This window comes from Monodelphis domestica, chromosome 2, assembly GCF_027887165.1.
Source record: "Monodelphis domestica isolate mMonDom1 chromosome 2, mMonDom1.pri, whole genome shotgun sequence".
Classification (NCBI taxonomy): domain Eukaryota; kingdom Metazoa; phylum Chordata; class Mammalia; order Didelphimorphia; family Didelphidae; genus Monodelphis; species Monodelphis domestica.
This window is the reverse complement of record NC_077228.1, coordinates 422,550,914-422,576,157: the sequence shown is the minus strand read 5'-3', so window position 1 is coordinate 422,576,157 and position 25,244 is coordinate 422,550,914. Positions and strand designations below refer to the sequence as shown.

Below are 25,244 nucleotides of genomic sequence, written 5' to 3'. Positions count from 1 at the left end.
TTGCAGACTCTAAATGATCACCCTAGGGCAAATATTAATAATATGGAAATAGGTCTTGATCAATGACACATGTTAAACCCAGTGGAACTGCTCATGGGCTACGGGAGGGGGAGGGAAGGAGGAGAGGAGGGAAAGAACATGAATCATGTAACCATGGAAAAGTATTCTAAATTAATTAAATAAACTTTTTTTAATCCCCTAGATTTGATATCAACATTCCAAAGTAGTTTTTGCAATAGCTGACCTAAGGCAAGGTATGTAGTTCCTCTAGACAAGTACTACATATTCAACTTGTCTCCACTACTGGTAGACTTCCCAGCTCTCCCAGTCTTGGACAAGTCACAACCTGTTTGCATCAAATTTAGAGTCCAAAAACAGTGATTATATTACCCTCAATCAATATGAACAGCAATATGGGTGCTGAGCTTCAACAAGAATTATCATAATTCCTTTCTCTCAGAGTTCTAAGACTAGGGATCAGTATCCTGCTGTATTCCATGATGCAAATGAAATCCAAGAGCATGTAGAGAGGGAATGCAATCAACATTCAAAACCCTACCAAGTGGCACTGGTTACCAAAGCCCTCAAGCTAGCAATTGCATTCTTCCAACTACTACAGTAATCACTCTTTTAGATTTCTCAAACATCCTTCAAAGTGAATGCAGTTCTCAGTAAACCCCGGCTCCCTTCAGTCTGGGCAAGTTGCCACTGAATCACAAGGGCCACACTAAGTAAAACGTCAACTTGAAAAGATTAAGGGAATATTCCTCGATGTACCACCACCATCAACAATTACAATGGCATGCACTATTGCAATGCTGAGGATAGTTTTCCTTTCCACAGGGAGACCATGTATAAAGATGTATCTTTTATGTGGATAATTCCCATATTACCCTTTTTATCTCTACTCTCTCCTCTCCACCTTCTCCAAGACTATTTGAGCCCCAGACACTTCCATTAAGATATGAATTTACAAACATATACATCTCCCTACCACTGAAGTCATACTCCAGAGTTTCCATTTGATTTAGGGATGATCCTAGCTTCTAAAAGGTAATGTCAACAGATTGTAGTATCTAGAGGTCACCTAGTCTAATCTACCCATGAATAAGAACTCCCTTTTATAACAACCCCAAGAAGCTGTCATCCAGGATTTACTTAAAGACCTATAGTAAACAAAATACTTTATTTCTGCAGAGAAAAAACTGATGACATTTGTAACATTTTCTTTATGTCTGATGTGCAGAGCTGATAAGAGTCCAGCGTGTTTCTACCACCCAAATGAAGAGCAGGCTATCAATTAGGAAGAAGAGCCTAATATTCCTCACCTCATATATAAGTTACTCATTCCTGGTTTCTCCAAGTCAGACAGGTCTCTATTAAACAAGTAACTGAGGATTAGTTTTGTACATTAAACTAGCTATGAATTGCTTGTAGTAGATTGATGACAATATCACCTCTGTTTCTCCCTTCTCCACTAATCTTCATCTAAACGTTCCCCATCATGCTTTCCCTCCCCTTCTGGGTTCCTTGGTTTCCTCAATGTTGTCTTAATAATACAATGGTATTCCTCTGCTTCCTATCCTTACACTTACACACATGTGTGTGCACACGCACGCACACACCTATGCTGTGGCCATTTCAATAAGTTATTTCTAATAGTAGAGTTTATTCATGGCTCCCACCAACATTCATGTGGTATCTGAGGAGAAACTTGCCTCTATAAGTAGTGATCTCAGGTTCATCTTTCTGATTTATTACCCATATTTTAACTTATTTCTAAAAATATGAGACCAGAGGTATTTCGTCTGGTTTGTTGTTTATTTCTTTGTTTTGCTGGTTTCTTTCTTAGATTTTGTTTCCTATGGATTCTTAGGTGTCCATTCTCCCTACACTGTAGCTACTGTCTCTGGAATCTAGTTCAATGGATACATATAGGCAATTTTCTCCCTCTGTTTTACTATTCAATATAAGATTACTGATGCCTATATTCTAAATCTCACATAAGAGAGTCTCTGAATAAGCTAGAGGACATCATCTTCTGGGGACTAGTGTGTACTTGGGTTATCCAGATGTTGTCTCCATTTCTCAATGCATGACCAGCTCATCTCCTTGTCCAGTCATGTAGTTTCAGTGATGTTTCCTTTTTTTTTTTTGCTCTGTTATTTCTTGCAAAGCAATCCATGACACATGCTTATTCTCACCATGAATCTATCTACCTTGAGTTTCAGGAACCAGTTCATTTTTGTCTTTGTTCCTTGTAACTGGCACAGTATCTTGCCCACATCAGATGATAAATAAATGTATGAATTGAGTTGAAATCGTGATCCATCATTTGTAGACATACAGTATTCTTGGGGAAGCATGAGTTTTTACAGTAGTGAGCATTTTGTGTTCATTGAAAGCACTAAGCAGTTTCCCAAATGCAATATGGCCTCTATCTCCTCCTAGTACTACTACCCAGTTCTTTATCCATCTGCCACAATTGCCCAAGATGCACACATCAATAGACTGATTTGACAAGCTATCCATCCAGCTGCATATCATAATCTGGGTTATATACATTTTTCATCTACTTTGCTTTTCCATATTGGATGGAAGACTAATCTCTTTTGCATGATAATATGCTTTGTAAAGAGTCAACTCCAATTTAAGTCAGCATATACTCTCAGTCTCATCAACTTCTACTTGAAAATGGGAACACTAGAAAGCAGTAAAAATTGTTCTTGGAAAATATGCAACTCTCAGAGGACTTACACCTTTAAAAAGAAGGAAGGTATTGGATGTCACAAATGCCAAATGAATACAATAAAAAATTTAATGACTATAATCTAACAGATGCAAAACAGCTGTGTATGAACCCAAGTCATTTCAAAATCTCCCTTATGTATACAGTTGGTCCATTGTGGATGGTTAGACTGATCTCATTGTCATTATTCATCATTTTAATGATGAGGTTACTCCACATTAGGCCAAGTGTAAGTTTCTGTGCAAAACACTGTGGGAAAAAGTAACAACATAGTACAATAGTATCAGTTTCATTTTTTTTTAAGTACTTTCTCTCTTGGTCAAGATATGATTTCATCAGTTTCCTGATACAAAAGCCACTCCAAGCCATCCCCCATGCAAATATATCTCTCTTCTGTAACTGCTAGTCTTAGAGTCATCTGCCCAGGACCACAAAACCAGCAAGGGCAGAGAAAGAGCCCCAAACTTCCACTATCTACAGATTTTACCAAAGCATTCAGCCCATTGGAGGCATCATAAAAGAGTGGGAAAAGCAGTGGATTTGTTGTCACTTCACTGCCTGGGTAGCCTTAAGCAAGTCATAATGAAGTGGTTAGTGTAGCTCCTGAGGTCTTCCAGTTCTAAATCAACAACTAAAAAAGCAGAACAAAAATCTAGCTCAAAGGCTCTCCTCAGACAAAGTCTCTCTCATATACATCTGCCCCCAAACTCAGGTTGGGTTTGGACTTTATCTAAGCATGTCTCCACACTTCCCAGCAGTTCCAAGATGTCGCCTCGCCTCGACTCACGTCATTGTCCTCATCCCCATCCCTCTGGATCCTATTCTGTCCCAGGGAATATGAGCTCTGACGGGAGCTTTTGGGTTAAACCATCTTGCCCTGAACAAGCCCTACAAGTCACTTTCTTGCCATTTCCAAATAATGCTGCCCCCATTCCAGCTCCCCTTTGTGTGTGATCTCCTTTTAAGAGTCTAGGAAACCTCTTGTGGACAAGAACTACTTAGCTTGCTAGTCTTTGTAAACTCAGTGCTTAGCATAGAGTCTGGCATTTATTTGTAAGTGCTCATTTTTTCCCCATAGGCTTATTTTATTCATGATCTTTTAATATTAACATCAAGAGAGATAGTATTAAATTGGCCACATGAAATTGGCCATGAAAAATGTCTGTTAAGACTGAAAGCAGGAATTCTTAACCTTGAGTGTGAATTTGTTTTATTTAATATTTTGATGATTATATTTCAATATAATTGATTTCCCATATAATCCTATGTATTTTATTTTATGCATTTTGAGACATTATTCTCAGAAAACAACCAAAAGGGGCAGGTAAGTGGCTCAGTGGGAGGTCCTGGGTTCAAATGTGACCACCAGCAATTCCTAGCTATGAGGCCCTGGACATTCAACTCCAATTGCCTAGCCCTTACTTCTTCTACTCTGGAACTGATAAGGCAGAAGGCAAGGGTTAAAAAAAAAAAGAAGAAGAAGACAACCAAAGGTTTTACCAAACTAACAAGAGGGGCATGGCACAAGAAAGATTGAGAACCCATCTTAAAGAAAAGGATTTCTTACTGATGGTGAGGTTCTCAAAATTCCCTATTTGAAAATTAAATAACTTGCCCAAAACAAAAAGGAGAACACAAATGGGAGGGAAAAAAAGCACAACCTAGAAAAGTCTTGGAATCCCATTATTATCCAAATCCAACAAGCAGAAGCACAGACTTCTTTAAGTTCTTTGGCAGTATCACTTCCTATTAATGACATGATGATTTGTTCTTTAGTTAAAATATTCAGTGGCATCAGTCTAGAATTTTCTAAAATATTATCTTCATAATTAACTAAGTAACAAATAGGTAGGAACAATGAGTACTGCCTCCTATTCTGAGATCTAAGTGTTAAATCACAGCTATTTTGCTTTTCGAATAACATAGCAAAAAAAACCATTCCTCGTTTCTGGCATGATGTGCACAAGATCAACATTATCTCAATTATACAAAGTGTAAGATAAAATGGGAGGTGAAAACTGAATATATAAGTTTCACATTAGCTCTCTTGGCTGATAAAAATAAAATCACCCAATTAGTCCCTCGGGTAAAATAATTATCTGGGAAAACAAAAATGTTCCTATGGCTAACCAGTTTTTAAGTTAAGCTTAAACACCAAAAAGGCTACACCTTCAAGGTTGTGTACAGAGCTGACAGAGTTCTTAAGGGAGACAGATGTGTTCAGCCCAAATTTCTTGGAGGGCAGGGACCATGCCCCATTTGATCTCCAAAACCCAATAACAAATGTTTATTGAAATTAATTGAAAAAAATTGGGAGATATTTTCTAAGTACTTTTATTCCCATTAGAAAAGCTTTCTCATTACAGACATATCTAAGAATCATCTCTGTTTCAACCTTTCTTTCTTAAAAGTTATTTTTTATGGGAAAACTGCTTATGAGCATTCCATTCAGCCTGGATGACTTCTGATGGAGGGAGGTGTATTCAGGGGCAGAAAGTGGGGTGGTTAAACCACCTAACAGCATATAATCACATCAAATCTTCAATAATAGCACTCATTTCCACACAAAATAAATGATATTTTCAATTTGGAGATCAAGGATGCAACATGCCTTGCTATTGTGAATTTTAAAAATATTCTACCCTAATCAGACCATTCTTTAGAAGATCTGATTTAGCTATTTCCTGATCAATAACAATAGAGATATTTGGAATAACAGAATCAGGTCTTGGAAACCCACACTCCGTGTAACAAGATTAGGAAGGGGTACATCAAACTCAAGATTTAATTATTTGAGAAAAAGACCTTCAACAGACATGTGAAAAAAAAAAAAAAAGGTCAGACCTCTGGGTGGTCCTAAGTCAAGCTTGAGCCACCATTGGCACATGTGAGACGCAGGAAGTGAGGTAGAGAACAGCCTAGGGAGTTCTCGGGACTTCCTGTGAGGAGGGCTAGAGTGCAGTTCAATCCTGGATCTTGAGGTTGGAGGAGCCCCGCAGACTGTTTTCCTTCAGATTGGTCACATGAGTGATAAGGACTGACCCCTTTCCCTGCCTTGGCTCTCCAAGGCCTTAACACCGGTATTGCCTCAGCCTTAGCCAGAGTGGTTCTGAGTTAAACTCCTTTCCTTCTCTCCCTTTTTCCTTCTCTCCCCCTCTCTCTCTTTCTTCCTCCTGTTGTAATTAAATCACCATAAAAATTTAGCAGCTGACTTGGGTATTTTATTATTTGGGATTTCCCTAGGCGACCATTTAAATTTAATTTTTTTCAGTCTCAACTATAATTTTAACTGTTACACTATCCACCTCATGTCTGAGCCTTTAGGATTTCCAGGTAGCATAACTTGTTTTTACTAATGGTCTCCCCCAATCAGAATGTGAGCTCCTTGAGAGCAAGGACTGCATAGAGTTTTCTATTTGTATTTCCAGGACTTAGCACTGAGCTTGGCACTCAGTACATAATAAATGACCTTTCATTCATTCATTCCTTTTATTCCTCCTTTTCCTTTCCTGGAAAAATAGCCCCAACCCACTGCACAGGGTCACCATGTTGGGGAAAGATGCATATGAAAGTGACACTCTATATCACAGTATTTTTCCCAGATATTCCCAAATAGACTCCCTTTTAATCTCTACCCCTCTACATAAAATGCTATGATCAAGTCTGACTTGTTTCTGCTCTGTTTTCTTCTGTCTCACATTTTTAAATACCAAGCGCTCCACAACTGTCAAAGAAGACTTAGGAAAAAACCTCACTACCTTAAAACCATCCCAATAGCCAAAATTTAATTCCCACAATGACATCCAAGACCCATCCACTCCCTTACTCCCACCATCAAATCTAGATCTCCTTTTGTTGATAGTAGAGCGGAGGAAGCTTTTCTTGCAGCTTCTCCTTAAATTGGGAAGGGAATAGTACAGTAGAAAAAATGTAAAGATTTCACAGGACAGTAGAAAATGTTTATTGACTAACTAAATTATCATTGATACCTAAATACAGCAATCAACAATAAATATTAAATAGAGACATCAGAAATTATACTAAACTGAAAAAAACTTTTCAAGGTTATTATGCTATTTAGTATATCAAGAATAAGTAATTATAGAAACAAATATAGTCAAATTATTGTATTGGGAGTCAGAAGACCAGAATTCAAATCTTAGATCTTCAAAGTTCTACTTATTCAGTCTTAAACAAATCACTTTACCTCTCCTCCTATGTCCTGGTTTTCTCATCTATAAAATTAGACAATTGGACCAGAGGATCTCCAAGCTCTCTTCCAAATCTAAATCTCTCTCTCAGTCCTGGTATAAAACAACAAATTTATAGCTGAGGGAAAACTGTTCTCATCATATTTGTATATAAAGTCAGGAATCAAATTAAAACTACTTTAGCTATTAATGATTATTCCCTTTTGTGAGGTTCTTAATTTTTCTTATATTTCACAATTACTTTTGGGGGGGGAATGAGATATCTTTACTTATGTAAATTGAATTAGAAGGCGAGAACCCCAAGGACAGGGAATAACTTGGGTTTTTCTTTGTGTCCCTAAGGCTTAACTCAGTATCTGGCACATAGTAGGTGTTTACTGACTTACTAAATTATCACAGATGCCTAAATACAGGGATCAACAGTAAATATGAAACAGAGCCATCAGAGATTATAGTAAGCTCAAAGGACTTTTCAAAGTTGTTATGTTGCTGGTATATCAAAAGTAAACTATAATTACAGGATCAAGCCTAGTTGTACATTATTGCAAAAATAAAAACCTCATTCCCTTGTTTCATTATAATACTTTCCGTAATAAATTCCAGTAGTCATTTTGGAATCCTGCTTGCTTCTTTCCCTCTCCTTTGCTATAATTGTACTATAATCAACTAAAACTCAAAATATACATTTCAACCAACAGTTTGTCAATGAATAAGCATTTATTATTATACACCTACCATGTAGTGAGGCACTATGCTACAGGAATGGGGAAATTGTGATAATACCTGCTATCAAGAAGTTTGGGGTGGGGGCAGCTAGGGTGGCTCAGTGGATTGAGAACCAAGCCTAGAGACAGGAAGTCCTACGTTCAAATCTGACCTCAGGTACTTCCTAGCTATGTGACCCTAGGCAAGTCATTTAACCCCATTGCCTAGCCCTTACTGCTCTACTGTCTTGGAGCCAATACAAAGTATAGATTCTAAGACTAAATATAAAGGTTTTCAAAAAAAAAGAAAAGATGCTTTAGGGAAAGGAAACACTGTGTTTATATATAAGCAAAAACAATACATACAACATAAATACAAAGTGATATGGGCAGGGCTCAACAACCAGAGTGAATAAGAAAAGGCATTTTTAAGATGAAAATTAAACTATATTTTAAGGAAATTAATAGTAATAGAAGACCCAGAATTTAGATCTCTAAAGGAAGGGGGTTGGGGTTCTTTAAAAGATGACCTACTCTAAACCTTTCATCCGGGTACCTATGTGGTTTAGTGGAGGATAGAACGCCAGACTTGTACTTACAAAGAACTGAGTTCAAATTCTACCTGTGATCCAAGGCAAGTAATTTAACTGCTCTCAGACTCATTTCTCCCCCCATAAAATGTAATAATAATAGCACTTATTTCACAGTGTTATTATGAAGGTCAAATGAGGTATAAGAAGTAAAGTGCTTTGCAAATCTAAAAGAACTATAAAGGATAGGTTATTGTAAGTGGTTAAAAGATATAAATTCTCAAAAGAAATGCAAAATATTAACAACTATATTAAAGAATAGTCCAAATCACAAATATTAAGAGAAATACACACACAAAAAAAATCCTGAGGTCTAACCTCTCACTTGGAAAATTAACAAGGTCAAGTACAGGTATCCCTTTCACACTGCAACTTGGAAACCATCAAGGTTTCAATATATGGGGGTCATCAGCATAAGAAATTAAATAAGAATTGGGGGGTGGGAGTCACAGATGATCAGAGAAGACCAGCAGAGGCCATAGAAAAGAGTTAGAAACTCAGAAATACATAAAACATATGTATAGCATTGTGTATCAACATATTTTGCCTTTTAATGCCATAAATCTACACTATTTTTTAAAGTTAAAGTAAGTAAAAAGCTGAAGTTTGTGAAAAGAACATAAAAGTCAGCAGTGCCACATAATGGCTAGACATGTAGAGATATCTTTAAAAGTTCAGTAACTCATAAATAAATATAAAATACTATAAACATGCTACAAAAGAAAAAGAAATCATTCCAATTTCTCTGGTACAGAAAGAGAGCCAAAAGATTTTCCAAATTGGTGGGGGAAGGGAGTACTACATCCCTAACCCCCTCATATCCAAGGGACACCTACAGTTTTGTTGAAGATCACACAGTACATGGAGGAGAGCAGTTAGGAAGTCAACAAACAATAATGAAGAGCCTTACTTATGCTGAGTACTGGACCAAGCCATGGAGATACAAAGAAATGCAAACAGTTCCTACCCTAAAGGATCCCACAGTCTAAAGAGGGAGAGAACATGAAAACAACTACATACAAACAAGAATTAATACATACGTGTGCCCATATACACACACACACATTTTATATTTGATCTTGGAGGTCAATTGAATGGGCATTTGGAGGAAAATAACATGTACCTTAGGAAGACTGTGACCACCGCAGTGTCAGATGACAGACTGAAATGAAGACATACTGGAGGTCACCCAAAGTTATTGCAATAGTCCAGATGTAAGGAATATCCTCATCAAGTATTGAGAGGGAGAGGAGAGTGGCCCAAGAGCTCTGCTCCCTTCCAATTCTACCACCTGTGAGCCACCCACCTTACCCTTTATGCACTCCCTTTGGGCTACTGGACAGAGGGGCAGGTGATATGAAAAAAAATGTCATCAAGCACAGTGGTGAGTGGGAAGGGAGCAGCTCCTCCTGAGTCCCTCTGCCTTTCTAGTAAAGAACTTGGGGGGTTGGGGGTGATTGCCCACAGAGAGCTCTCTGCATGCCATCTCTGGCACCCATGCCATAGATTCACCATCACTAATCTATATCAAAGATAGTGGCAATATCCCAAGCTTTTTACTTCCCAGTCCAATGTCCTTTTCTCAACATGTCATTGAGGACATAATGAGTTAAATACTGTCACTAAATAAACTAGGCATAAAATGGACTCCTTGGAGAAACTCTTTCCAAGCTTAGTGTAAATGTAAACATTAAAATAATAAATATCCTTAACAATAACTAAGAGAATGCCCCCAAATTATCATAGTAATTTTCAAGCACTATGAAGGTAGAAAATGTATTCTGATCTATGTGTGCCCATGAGTAGAAAAACCATTTTCTTCCACAAAAAACTGTAAAACAAAACAAAACAAAAGCCAGGGCAGAATTGCTTTACTTTAAAAAAAAAAAAGGTAGCTAGAAAGATTTACTTAAGTGGGAATGCAAATGGAAGGAGGAGGACTAAGAATATTGCATATTACATTTGGGTAGTATTCAAATATTTGAAAATCTGTAAAATCCCCCCAATGAAGCTAGCTAAACTTCTCCCAAAGCAAGTAGCCACTATCTTTGCAAATGATAGTCTTATAAAGAGTTGCCTAGAATAGTAAGTAGTTCTCAAGTTTTGGAGTCTCAGGATCCATCTATATTCTGAAACTGGATTCACTAATAAGAATCAAAAGCTTATAGAATAAATTAATTGGTGATAGCCATCTCCTATAACAGGTTCTTTTACTGAGGAATTCTGAAATGAAATGAAGAAACTAAATTCTTCCTGTATCATATGAATTCGCCTGTCCCCAATATCTCTTCTTATGTACTGATTTAGGCTTTGTTTTATTAAAGCATACTGATAAATGCTCCTCCAAAATTGTTCAACCATGTAATTTTTTTTAACATAAAAATCACCAGCAATGATGCCACAAGTCAGGAGCTAGAAGACACTTTGACAAAGTCATCCACTATGGGGGTGAGGGGGAGCACGCAGAGACAATCACAGTAATGAAAATGTATCAGTTCAATTTTCCTCACAATGTTGCCCTAGGAAATGCCCTAGGAAAACATGTTGTGGTGGCAGACAACTACATTAGTGTCCAACTTGAGGTTAAAGTGAAACATTGTCCAGAAATGGCAAAACAGGTCTAGTTTTATTTTTTGTGTTAGTAGCTCCTATTAAGTATTTTTTTAAAAGGATTATTTTCTTCTACCTAGCAAATATCAAAGTAACTAGGTGGTACACTGGATAGAGTACCATGCCTAGAGTCAGGAAGATTCATCTTCCTGAATGCAAAGTTGACCTCAGATACTTACTAGCTGTGTGACCCTGAACAAGTCACTTAACCCTATTTGCCTCAGTTCTTCATTTGTAAAATGAGCTACAGAAAGAAATGGCAAACCATTCCACAGTATTTTTGCCAAGACAATCCCAAATGAAATCACCAAGAATTGGACAAGACTGAGAACAAATGATCAACAAAAAGCAAAGGGCAGATTCATAAATCTTCCTGACTCAACTTTATTCAGCTTATCTTGTTAACAAAAACTGTTAAAGATCATCACAGGATTTTTTGACAAAGAAAGATTTAAAAATCATTGTCTGTCTGTATACAAATCTATACTTGCTCAACTTTAGCTCAATCTGTTTTTATTCCCAAGATGATTTTTCTTTTGATTAATCCAAGAAACATTTAGTAAAGTCTATGTGCAGGATCATTCACTCTTGTATATTTTCTGAAATATTCTGATTTGTAGAATTTCTCAAATTTGTGTCTGAAATATTTGCTTAAATAGTTTACTCATTATTTATCACTTGTGATGCTCTTTTGTATAACCCACTTTGGAGGGAAGGAGGAAAATCTGTGACACACTCTTCCCCCTATAACAAATAGGGGCCAGGAAAGCTACTGGCTTTGTTGCTTTTGAACCTAAAAAAGCCATGCCCCTAGGCTAGTAGTATTCAAGAGGACAAGTGGATATAATTCTAGTTCTGTACCCTTCTCTCTCAGAGGGGAACAAAGTAGCCAGCCACATGAGGACCAGTTCATTTAAGGGCAAGAATCAGTCTCCCTAGGAGAAGGGTGGGGAAAATTCCAGAATTACCTAACAAAGCTTCCCTCCAGCAGCCAGTCTATATAGTTTAAATAGTCTATGTTAAGATGTACTTCTTATAAAGGCAGCATATATCTTACATATTCAGTTTCTGTGATTTAATTTTATCATGAATTTTTTCTTAAATGTCACTAGCTATTTATTCAAATCTTTTCTGGGGTCTCAAAGACCATCTAAAAGCAAGATTACTAAGTACCTGTGCAACCAAAAGCTCAAGAACAAAATAAATAATACTGAGAGACTTTTTCAATGCCATTTTATTGATGGCCAATGAACTGTCACTGTTTGATGTTCCCTAGTCTACTTTGAAAACACACAATCATTTATTGAGGACTAAGCCTAAGGGCAACAAGAAAGATCACTGGATAAGAGTGTTAGTTCTGGAGTCAGGAAGAAAGACCAGAGTTCAAATCTGACATCAGACACTCACTAGTTGTGTGACTGTGGGCAAATGAGGTACTTAATCCTGTTTGCCTCAGCTTCCTCATCTGTAAAATAAGCTGAAGAATGAAATGGCAAGCCACTCAGGTATCTTTGCCAAGAAAACCCCAAATGGGTTCCAAAAGTGTCAGATACCACTGTAAAGGCTGAATAACAAACCTGAGGGCAAAGAATTCTACTGGGGAGATAATAATAACATTGTCTCTGAGCAGCCATAAAAGAAATATTTGACTCAGAATGTAGAAGTTCAATGAACCAGAGATCAACAAACTAGTCAACCAATTTAACAATTAGGAAACTTAGGTGCAAACTTTTCTAGTCAGAACTATATCTATGGAGTATAAATACAAGTCTTTCTGGTCTCAAACCCATTGGTGAGTTAAGGGGCTACCTACCCTAGACATGTAAAGTCTTCCATCAGTAGAAAGGCTGGATTTTGTTCCAATGGCCATGAAGTTGGCTAAAGTAGGCCCCGTGGTATGCTTAGAGCTTAGTCAGATATCAGACACCAAGGTCATCCACTGAAACCTGGGCCATAGCCAGTCATCCTGACTTTTGTCCTGCCAATGGACTTGGATGACTCAGAAAGAAAGAGCAAAGCTGAGGCCTTTTTGCAATTCTGCTTCACTTAAATTCACTTGATGAACAAGTCCAAAGACATTACCATGATGTTATTTTGGTCCTCTTTGTACAAAGAACAACAACCGGAAACATTCTACTCTTTCCTAGGGTTCAATATTATAGAAGTTGATTACATACAAAAAGAGAACATCTAGGGACCCTACTCTTAATCCCCCAGATGTTTTCTTAATTTATCAGAGGGGCAAATTATCCTGGACTCCTGCTTTTTCCTGATTGAGAGAGTAAACGTCTGACTTCATAGGTTTAAAGAATTCCCCATTGAGGAAACTTCTACCAATGCATTCTATCACTATCTTCAAGAGTTGCCTAGAACAGCAGATCTCAAATTCTGGGGTCTCAGGACCCATTTTCACTCTTAAAAATTATTGAGGTTTCTCCCCCTAAAAGAGCTTTTCTTTATATGGCTTATATTTATCCATAATTACTACAGAGAAATTAAAGAGAAATTAAAACATCTTAGTATTGTGGTTAAAATAGCTTTGACTTCATGAACCCCACCCAGGGGTCTCAGGGACCCCTAAGAGTCCCCAGACCAAACTTTGAAAAAAACAGTGGCCTAAAGGTTAAGTGACTTACCTATGGTCAAACAGGCACAATATGTCATTGCTATAATTTGAAACCAGGTCTTCCTAGCTTTGAGGCCAGCTATAACTACTATACTTCCCTAAGTGTCAATGTAATATCAGCTTTTATTTTCATTTGTCATCAGAGGAAAAGTACTGATAGCTGTATCTACTACAATTTTACAACCAAAAGGAACAGCACTAACATAGGAACTAGAGGACCTGGGTTCAGGACCAAATTCTTGCTGGCTTGGCTTACTTGAGAGACTACTCAATGTCCTTAGATTAACCACTGAGCCCTACTGTAACTATTTTTCTCCCTCAAGAAAACAGGTAAAAGTGCTTGTGTTCTCAACAAATAAATCAAATAGACGAACTTCTTGGAATTCTTTTTTGTGGAAAGGAATGAGATAAGCACAAAAAATGGTAACTTATATTCCACCAAAATACCATTAATATACAATGCCAAGAGATGAGCTGGTATGGGAAATTTTCACTGGCCAGCTCTTCCAAAGACAAACAAATCAGAAGCTTTCATGTATCAGCAGGAGTCTTTATCTGATAGTGTTGTTATATAAGGAAAAGCAAAACCTTTTTATACCACTCACCCAACCAAAGTTGCATCAAGCAGAAGCTCCATTAGAAATATAAAAGCAAAACAAAACACCTGAACAAGCTTCTCTGTTAATGAGTAATTTATGTGTGATTATTTTCTACTTTTGGCAACAAAATGGAAAGATTCATCAACAAATAAAAATTCATTGTATGCAAAAACTAGGTCAAATATTATCAAGAAGAAATTTTGCCCTTCAAACTTTATAGCAGACTCTCCTAAACTGGCTAATTCCAGTAATACCAGCTTTTGTTTTCATTCATAATCACAGGAAAAGTACTGATCATTGTATCTGCTACAACTTTACAATCAGGAATTAGGAGATCTGGTTTCAAGACCAAATTCTAGCTGGCTTAGCTTGCATGAGAGACCAAAAAGAATGATTAGCTTCTCAGAAAAATGAGGGAGCCAGTCTAAATCCTTTGCAATGCTAACATTCTATGAGTCTATTTCTCCCCCAGAGCCTCTTTTGCATTTTCTTCAGACTGTACCTTTCAGCACAAACCTAAAGAGAGTCATCATCAAGGCAGCTAAGTGTCAGAGTAGAAAGAGCACCAATACTGGAATTAGAAAGATCCCAGATCAAAAATGACTTCAGACATTTCCTAGCTGTGTGGTTTGGTCATGTCACTTAACTGCTGTTTGTCTCCATTTTCTCATCTGTAAAATGGGGTCTCAGGAATTATTTCCACTCTTAAAAATGACTGAGGTTCCTCCTCTTAAAAAAGCTTTTCTTTATATGGCTTATATTTATCCATAATTACTGCAATAGAAATTAAAACATTTTAGTGTGATTATTAAAATACCTTTGAACTTGGGAACCCCTCTATCTACCTCCCCCGTGGTGGTGAAGATCAAACAAGACAGCAATTGTAAAGCACTTAACCCATTGATGTGCATATAGTAAACACTACATAAATACTAGTTGTTATTAAAATTAGTTATTATTATTTATGAGCCATCCACAGAGCCAGGAAGACCAATGTTCAAATCTTGCCTCCAATAGCCACATAATAGCTATGTGCCTCAGGATAAATTCCACAATTTCCCAGTGCTCCAAGCAATTCTCAAACTGCAAACTACTGATCTACCTTAGCAAAAGGAATTTCCTCACCTTGCAAGTCCCATATCAAGGAAATCACAGGTCGGAACCAAAATGTATCCAAAACATAGGTGTAATAATTACAGCAAGTTTACTTCTAAATACAAACACAATAGAATATTACTATGGCACCAGAAATAGCAACTCTGAGAAATATAATAAGATGTCTATGGGGATAAAGAGTAAAGAAAACAGAGCCAAAATAGAACCACAAAAACCCAACCAAAGACAGCACAAATGTAAATGATAGCTATACAACAAAGCTGGCAAACTGACCCACTCTAAGGAATCTCTGGTCCAGGAGACTTGAAAAGGAAAAGCCCCTCAGGATAAGTTTCTCATCTCAATAGAGAGGCTGGAAAGTCTTCTATCCAGTCAAGAGGGTTGGTTTAAATACTTTCTCTGCCTCTCAAGGAGGGGCAAGGGAAATAGTATAAAAACAAAAGGCAACAAAGTTTTTTAAAGTTATTTACTTCGAATAGGAGAACAAAGAAAAGAAACAAAGAAGCTCTACCAGTTTGCCTAAGATAAAGATTTAGAGCAATAAATTCCCAGATTCCACCCAACCAGTAACATTTGTACAACAGGCCAGAATACAAATAAATTTATGGCTTAACCCTTTTCTCACTCTATCAGTCTTCATGCATTCTGGCTGATTCTGCATTTATTGAGTCTTGATCCTTTTCATAAGAAATTAAGACTATCCTTATTTTTTGTAACTTTGCCCTCTATCAGTGATCATGAGACTAGTACAATGACTTCCTAACTGTCTCCTTACATCCAGTCTTTTTCCTCTCCAATCCTTCCTTCACATTCTGCCAAATCAACACTACTAAAAGGCAAGTCTAATCATGTCACTGACCATGTCTATTCAAGAAGCATCAGTAGCTACCCACTGCCTTCAGAATGAAATGCAACTCATTTTAACATTGAAAGCCCATCAGGATCTGTGGCTAACCTATCTTTTCAAGTTTACTCCTCCTGTTTCAGACAAAATAGACTATTCTATATCCCACTGTACTGCCTATGAAAAAAAGCAATCCTCTCTATCTAGAAAGCTTTTTTTTCTGTATCTCCAACAGAGGCAGCTGATGACAGACTGGATAAGAGTGCTGGGCCTGGAGGCAGGAAGACCTGATTTGGAATTAGACCTGAACTTGACTGGATGTATGACCCTGAGCAAGTCATTTAATCTCTCTTTGCCTCAGTTTCCCCAATTGTAAAATGAAGATAATAGCAGCTACATTCCCAAGTTGTTGTGAGAAACAAATGAGATAGTATTTGTAAAAAAGTACCTGCTATGGTGCCAGGGACATAGTAGATGCTATATAAATATTTATTCCCTTTCCTCCCAACTCTCCAAATACCCTGGAACTCTTCAAAGACCACTCAAATGTCATCTCCTTCAAGAAACCTTTCCTGATTTTCCTAGTTGTTAGAACCCCTACCCAATCACTATTTATTTTGTATGGATGTATATCTCCTCAACACAATATAAACTCTTTGAAAACAGAAACTGTCTCACTTTGGGCTTTATGTCATTCAAACCTTGTACAGTTATATTCTACTAGACTTATCTGCTTGGTTATTGGTCGAATGATTCATCAAAAAACCTAAAATGCATCAAAATCTCCCAAAATCCAATTCTAAATAATGTGTAACATAAAATGCTTTGTGATGATTTAATAACATATTGTCAAAAAATAATATGACATAGCCAAAAGAACAAAGAGCAATAAGTTATGTGAAGATTTAAGATTTTAGGTCCCAAATCTCCCAAAAACTTTATGGGGCAATACAGCATAAAATTGTGGTGTTTTTTTTTTAAACTCTTACTTTCTGTCTTATAATCAATACCATGTATTAAGACAGAAGAGCAATACTGTCTAGAAAATGGGAGTTAAGTTACTTGCCAAGGGTCGTGACACAGCTAGGAAGTGTCTGATGATACATTTGAAGCCAGGATCTAGGCCTGGCTCTCAATCTACTGAACCACCTAGCTGCCAGTTTTCCTTAACTTGAAAGGGCACATATATTGGGAGGATGGGGGCGGGGGGGATAGAGAAAGAGAGAGGAGAGGGAGAGACAGGTAGACAGACAGATAGACAGACAGACAGATAGACATAGCAAAGGAGGCAGATAACTGAACTACAAAGAGTGAGGGAAACTGCCTCAGAAATTTTTTACTGAGGTCTAAGAATCTACCCTCAACCACCAGGATAGTTAATTCCCTAAATTGCATCTTTAATGGAAAAAGAAGGGAAAGACAATAAACTATTTTTTTTTTTACATCCACACAAGAGAACCTCACATTTAGAAAGCATCTGTTACCTGAATATTTATGATTTCTGAGAATCCAGAGTTTACTGGCTAAACCTGGTTGGCCTTTCTACTACTTAATTATTCCCCAAGTGAGCAGTGTTTCTCAACATCTGCTCTTAATTTGCTTTTAATTTCCATTTATTCTATCTTACCTGTATGAGGCTGAAATAAGTAATGTAGGCTGACATCTTCCCTATGTCACATTAAGCATTCTATACTTCAATTACAGTGCACCTCTGCAATGTTTTTTTCCAGGCTTTGTTCAAATATAGATTTTGTGGGCCTGTCCAAACCAATTAATTTCACATTTATTCATATAAATGTGAATTCATATTACCTTTTTTAACTTTTCAAAGTATCTGTATTTTAAGGTTTACAACACTTGAGTTTTTCCTCATTTTAACTCTTGCATTTTTAGTTCCTTAAAACATGACCTTGACTTCCAGTCACCTTTATGCAAAAAGGTGCTTCTGAAATCCAATATATTTCACAATTGCCTAAATAAAATAAAGCTAAATAAATAAATAACAGGCAGCTTGCCATTCTGGGGGGTGGGAGTGGGGGAGAACTACCCTAGGAATCAGGATTGTAGGATTTGAAGACCAACTCTTCCAATGACTGTGGAAAAGTGACTCAGTTTCCTTTTCTGTCAAATGGTAGGATAATGATCTTCAACGTCCCACCTGCCTCTGGCATGTTACAGTTTTCTGAAAGCATGAAGAATCAAACCAGATAAAGAGTAAAAGTAACCTAAACATGTAGACAAACAAATGAATAATACAGTTCAGTGCTAGTGATGAACCAGTGACAATTCCCTGAGCTTTACACACATGGTACTTGTCTATACTATCTCCAAAGAGACAAATCAGTCCCATAAAGGCAATGCCCATTTTTACAAATCAAAGAGAGGTGTTTAAAACCACTCTAAAAAACATAAGCTGATATGGACATTTACTGAATTCCTCTGCATGTAGGGTATTGTTCCCTACTAGAACTACTTATGTTCTAATTGAACAAAGATACATGTACCTTTTTAAAAAATGAGAATAGAATTATCCAAGCTAATGGCAGGAATGGATAACAATATCATTAAAAATAGTGACTGTTCTGGAAACTTAAAGCCTGAGGCGATTTATTTTTAATAGCTGCCCAAGAGAAAAAGACAAAGGTTTTCAGTTTACCAAAGTTCAGTATGAATCAAGAGCATGAGATATCCCCAAAAGCCATTGGTAATATTGGACCGTAACAGTAGAAGTACAGTGTCCAGGGGAAGTGAGGGGGCACAGTGGATAGAGTACCAGACCTGGATTTGGGAGGAGCTTGGTTGAAATCTGGCCTCAGACACTCCCTGGTATACAAATAGAAATTTGATATACCTGAACTACATTTACCCAGCATCCTTTTAAGTTACGTCCTCACTTTGCGTCCTGACATTTAGGAGATACATTTTGCTGCAATCCACACTATGGGGCTTTGGGGGCTTTTTCTTTGGTAAAGTGCAGCAGGTATGGGTCTCTGGCTCTGTGCTCTGCTCACTCGGCTGAAGGAAACCCCTTTCTCTCTCACTTTGTTGTTATTAAATGCTATAAATTTAATATTATAATATACATATATTATACATATAATATATATAATAATAAATATACATTCTCTGAGTATTCGTTCATTTTTACTCTCAAACTGGCTATGTGACCCTAAGCCCTTGTTGGCCTGAAGGAACTGATGATGCCTCAAGCACAGGATAAATCACTTAACTTTTTTATGCCTCACTTTCTTTCTCTGTAAAATTGGAATAATAGCATCTACCTCCCAGGATCTTTGGGTGAAATAAATGAGATAATATATGTAAAGGGTTTTACAAGTCTTAAAGCTCTCTAAATGCTAGCTATTATTATAGTAAAGATAAGATTTAGGAGGGATGACATAACTCAAATATAAATCTTTGAAAGCCTATGTGGAATGGGAATTGGCCTTACTGTATCTAGCTAACAGAGAAAAGAACTCAGTCAAATTTAGAAATTAGAGGGGCAGATTGACTTAATGTAAGAAAAAAATAACTTTTCAACAATTAAAATGTTGTAAAAAAATGGCATGAGCTGCCTTGTGAGGTAGCGACTTTTTTATCACTGGAAGTGTTAAGAGCCTGACCGTTTTAATACAGAAGAAATTCCCACATTGAATGAAAAGTTGAATAAACTCTAAAGTCTTTTTCAAGGCAGCTAGATAGTGTGCAATGGAGAGAATGCCAGGTCTGAAACTAGGGAAAATTCCTGAGTTCAAATCCAGCCTCAGACACTTAACTGTGTGACCCTGGACAAGTCACTTAACTCTGCCTCATTTTCCTCATCAGTAAAACTGAGCTGGAAAAGAAAATGGCAAGTATCTTTGCCAAAAAAAAATCCCAAAACAGAATCATGAAGAGTTGGACACAACTAAACAAAATGAGATTTTTCAATCCTAAAGTCCTATGACTCCTTGAAAGAACATGAAAAGAAAAGACTTTTTGGAGATGGTTCTCCATCTAAAATGAGCACTGAAAGATTACAAGTAACAACATGAGTAAAAGCACAGAACGGTAAATATATACAGGGGCTAGAGAAGTATAATTTGGCTCCAAAGTAGAATACATCAACAAGAGTGATAGGAGATAAGACTGTAGGCTGTGGTTGATTTGCTTTAATATTTAATTTAAGCAAATATGAAAATTTCATTTATATAATTTCTAAGCAAACATCATGGTTAATTTACATCGGTGCCAAGTCATCCAGATAAAGATGTTTTGCAGACAGAATGCTACATAAGACTAGACTGAAAGGGAGGCTTGAAGGGACAAGGAGATGAGTCTCATGTAAATATACTCAGGCTTCTCAGGCTTCTAAATTCCAGTGGAACGCATGCCTGGAAAACACCCTACATATTTAAAGGCTTCAAGTCAGACCCGACTGTCTCAGAGAAACTATGTGATAATAAAGCATAACATCCCTGAACATGCATCATTTTATAGAGATATGGTCATAAATACCTTATTTAGAGTCAATTGTAAATTATATACCTTATATACTTTTCTGTGTATAACATAGCAAATCAATGATAAATATAATAATTTCAGCAATATAAAATCAGTTATAGAGGATGATAAAAATAATTGAATAAGTTTAATTTGATGATCTTTCCTGAGGTCCTGGAAGAGAGGAGACTAAGATCCATAAGAAATACACGAGGAAGAGGCAGCTAAGTGGCTCAATGGTAGAGAGCCTGACCTAGAGATGAGAGATCCTGAATTCAAATCTGACCTCAAATACTTCTTAACTATAACTAAGCATTCCAAAATCTTGAAGTGTTGGATGGTGAGTTTGCCCTAGAGCTGATTTCAGGTTCAGGCATCTTAGCTAAGACTCTTTGGCAGTCAAGCTGATTCTTTCCTCCTCCACACTCAAACCCTTACTTTCTAGATTTCCTATCTTCCTGCCTGGTATTAGCCCCTTCTTTCCTCCTTCTTAAAATCTTCTCTATTATATCAATTAAATCACCATAAAATTTGGCAGCTGACTTGGGTATTTTATTATTTGGGATTCACCCTTTACAAAAGGTAAGGGTTTAAAACTGAAAGAAAGAAATACATAAGGAAGACAGACTATGAGAAGCTATGAGCCTCAATACAAAATAGACATTATTTTACTGCTACTCTTGCTCTATTTCAATGCTTTCATTTTAATTTTGTACTTAGTACTATTACTGTCAATTGTTAATTACAGTTTTAACCCTTCCTGCCCTCAGCTTTTAATTATTTGATACTCCGTTCCAATATAAATATTAGGCAACAATTAAGTCTTAATGAGCCAAATCTTTATTCTCCACTCTCACAAATGAATGATGAACCTTTTACTAAATTCTAAGGGATTGTCTCAAATTCCACACAATACCATATGGAGAGGCAATTATGCATCATAAACTATCTTGACAACTTTTAAGTTGATAAGGGCAAAGAAGATCCTTTCCTTTTATCTTCCTGAAGATTTAAAGATTTGGGCTCAAAAAAACATTACCAAAAGATCTAAGGATTCTCCAAAGGATAATATATTTGTTTTACTAATGGAAGTGACAACTCAGCAAGACCTCTAAGTTTTAATTATAGCTCTCTGGGTGATTTGCCTCCATTAGTTACTTAAACCTCTTAGTTCTCCTTCAATGTGAAAAATATTATTCTTTCTTTGTGGGAAAGCAGATCATTTTTTCCCCTCTAACTCAAGATCTCAAAAGAACTATGTCAAACCAAAATAATTACATTTTGAAAAGTTGGTAATAAAATTAAGCACAAGCATCTACTATCTACACCATCTATTTAGAAGTATAAAAAACAGACACACAATTCACAAGTAGATACTTACTAAATGTTCTGGTTGAATCAGGTTGGCTAATGTCTTTTCCCTAAACTTTATTTAGGGAGAAAAGTCAGAAAGCATAAAGAATGAATGTGGGCTCCTTCCAGTCACACAAAAACAGTTGTAACTTTCAACTGCTATTTTAACAATTATCTTTCAATTTTTAAGAATGTATGAAAAGACATCAAGAAACTACTTTCACACATTACTAAAGAAAAGTCAAAGATAAGAAAATTTGTTGATTTGGCAGGTATCATCACAGTCCTAAATAAAGCAAAAGAAAAAAACAAAGTAGCCATTCCTTTGCTAGTTGGTTGTTTCAGTATCCTTATGATTCCATTAAAGGTTCCCTTGAAAAAGATACTGGAGTGCTTTACCATTCATTTCCTTCTCCAGCTCATTTTAAAGATGAGAGAGCTGAGACAAACAGCAGTTAAGTGACTTGCCCTGGGTCATACTGCTAGAAAGTGTCTTCAAGCCAAATTTGCACTCAGGAAGAGGTCTTCCTTGACTCCAAGTCTGGCATCCTCCGGGCTACCACTCATCTACTTCACCACCTAACTGCCCCTACTCATCCCAGCTGGCATTTATATAGCACTTCAAGATTTGCAAAGTGCTCATTTGATTCTCACAACCACTCTGCAATTTGATGCCATATCTGATGCTTGGACAATCACACACATTTCCACTTTAGTATCTATGTTCTGAAAGCTGACTTACTTATCTACACAGACAATTCACTGTCTCTACAAGGAGTAGTGAGGTAGTGTGGTATTAAGTGTGCTGATCTCAGGAACACCTGAGCTTTAATTCAGCCTCAAACATTTCCCACTTGCGTGACACTGGGAAAATTCTTTATCATCTCTCAGAATCGGTTTCCTGATCTTTAAAATGAGAAAACAATGGGACCTTCTCCAACAGGGTTTATTGTAAAGATCAAACAAACTAGCATAGTTGAGGTACCTTGCAAACTTTAAAATATTACATAAATGCTGCTACTACATATGGTAAGTAAAAATAACTTTCAAGGTGAAAATAGAAAAGTCCTAAAATATTCATTCATGTTATAATTAATGGCTTCAGTTAAAAAAGAGAATTAATCAATTAATGTCAATATCAAGTGTCACTCTCTCCATCTCTTCACTAGCATACATATTATGCCCTTAAAACTAGATATTCAAAGAAAGGGAAAAGTTTACAAGCTACTTAATGAATGCTTAAATTACTGACAAACTTTCAAATTATGACACTAGAAGGAAAGGAATTTCTACAAAAATAAGATTTTGGAAAAAAATAATCTTTTATCACAATCAAAATAAGTTCTTAGAGGGCAAAGTTTTGGGGAGTTTTTTCTGCACACCATTGCAGTAGGGAGCATAGTGTTTGTCACATGTCCTTAATACAGTAAATAGATAGTGTTGAACTTGGAAGTCAGGAAGACCTGAGTTTGAATCCTGCCTCATTTCATTTCTTAAGTGTGACCCTGGGCAAGTCATTAATTTCTATTAGCCTCAGTTTCTTTATGTGTAAAATGGGATGATAACAGCACCTGCCTCAGGGTAAGTGTTCAGATCAGATGAGATAAGATGTATATGGTAGATTGCAAACTTTGGAGCACTCTATAATTGCTAACTATAATTACTAAATTAAATTGAAGATAAAAATCCAAGAGCCACTCTTCAATAAATAAATGGCCAAAAAAGTTAAGAAGTTTTTAAAAATTCAAACTATAAATGATCATATAAAAATATTTCTAATTGGACAATCAATAATGGTTAACAGTAAAAGAAATTCAAATTAAAATGCAACTATTTCAACTTAGATTGCCCAAATTAGCCAATGCAATCAAAAGAATTAAATCAAGAAACAGAGCACCAAGGGGGCTAGAAGAAGACAGTTAATACTTATGCTAATTTGTTTGATCCTCACAATAAATCCTGACAGAATAGGTTCTATTTTTTTCACATTTTAAAAATCAGGAAACTGATTCTGAGAAATGGTTAATTACTTTCCCAGAGTCACATAAGTAGTAAATACATTGTTGGTAGAACTGTAAATTGGTCTAACCATTCTAGATATCAACTTGAAATTATGCAAAAAAAGTAACAAATTGTCCATACCCATAGTACCCAACTGGAGGATAATATTCATAGCAGCACTCTATGGTATCTAAGAATTGAAAAGGAAATGAGTCCCTACAATTAAGGAATGGTTGGGGAAAAAAAAATGTAGTTTGAATTACAAAATTACAAATAAAAGCAATTCAAAAAAATAATGTGAAAATGGTTTGAATTGCTAGAAGATCCAAAATAAACCTGAGCAAAAGAATAATGTGTATAATAATACTGCAATGTAAATAAAAAGCTCACTAAAAGGAATTCCAATTCTTAAGTTACTGAAAAGGCAATAAAGGCCAATAAAGGTTCTGGAAAACATTATTCAGAGCACCATATATAAGTTCTCAGATGCAATATTTATATTATTGTATCAGATATTTTTGCTTAATTGTTTTTCTTTGTCACAAAGGAAAGATTCCATCTAGAGTAGGAGAAAGGTTTAGTTTGTTTGTTCCTCTTACCCCCCCCCAAATAACTATTCTGTAAAGACAAAAGACATTAACAATTAATGGATAAATTAAATTGAAAGTGTTGGTTCTAAAAGGTAAAATCTATCATTAGCAGACTTCTTGCTTATACTTTTTAATCTCATCAGAGAATGTCATTTTTTAAAATCAGTGGGTCTTTCTGATTTCTATTTGGAAAACATTATTACTATGCAAAAATCCAAAACTTTATTAAAATTAATATGTAATCATTATAATTTTAGAAAATAACTCAAAACTAATAACTACAAGCCTTGTTTTAGCCAATAGAATAGAAATCTACTTAGTAGATATAACTGACTTTTTTTTTATTGAATTCTCCAACCCTATATGGAATAGCACCAGACCTTAATCTTAGCTGCCAAATACTCCATACTAAAGTCGCCTTCTTAACCCTATTAACTAAGCCAGCAGAACAGGCTTCTGATAGAGAAACCCCAGAGGTCTGAAGTCTCAGATATCTGGTCATTCAAAAGTAGAAGTTGAGAAGATGAGAGAACTACAGGGGAAAAGGAAATTGTAACCTTCCCCAAGAAGCAATGATTACTAAATTTTGGAGGCACTGGAAAAGAGAGAAATAATTTGGGTCCAATTTAACTTCAATCTTTTATTGAAAAAATATTTACTGAAAAGCCTATGTCCCATGTAGTATGTGTTTAAGCAGAATTTACTTCTTATTCATAAAGGTTTTTGCTAATTCTATACTTTCACATATTTTCATTATTATTTCCTTCTT

At 36.3% G+C, this 25,244-nt stretch overlaps 1 protein-coding gene across 5 annotated transcripts in view; it reads right to left on the bottom strand.

The window, feature by feature from the left end:
- Positions 1-25,244, bottom strand: part of UTRN (utrophin) — a 651,323-nt gene that overhangs the window by 611,602 nt on the left and 14,477 nt on the right. The window contains exon 1 of one of the 5 annotated variants that reach the window (XM_056818908.1): positions 15,479-16,248. The exons of the other annotated variants lie outside the window; for them this stretch is intronic. The gene's annotated coding sequence lies outside the window, so the exon portion shown is untranslated. Of the gene's footprint in view, positions 1-15,478; positions 16,249-25,244 lie in introns of those variants that run through there. 5 annotated transcript variants of the gene reach the window in all.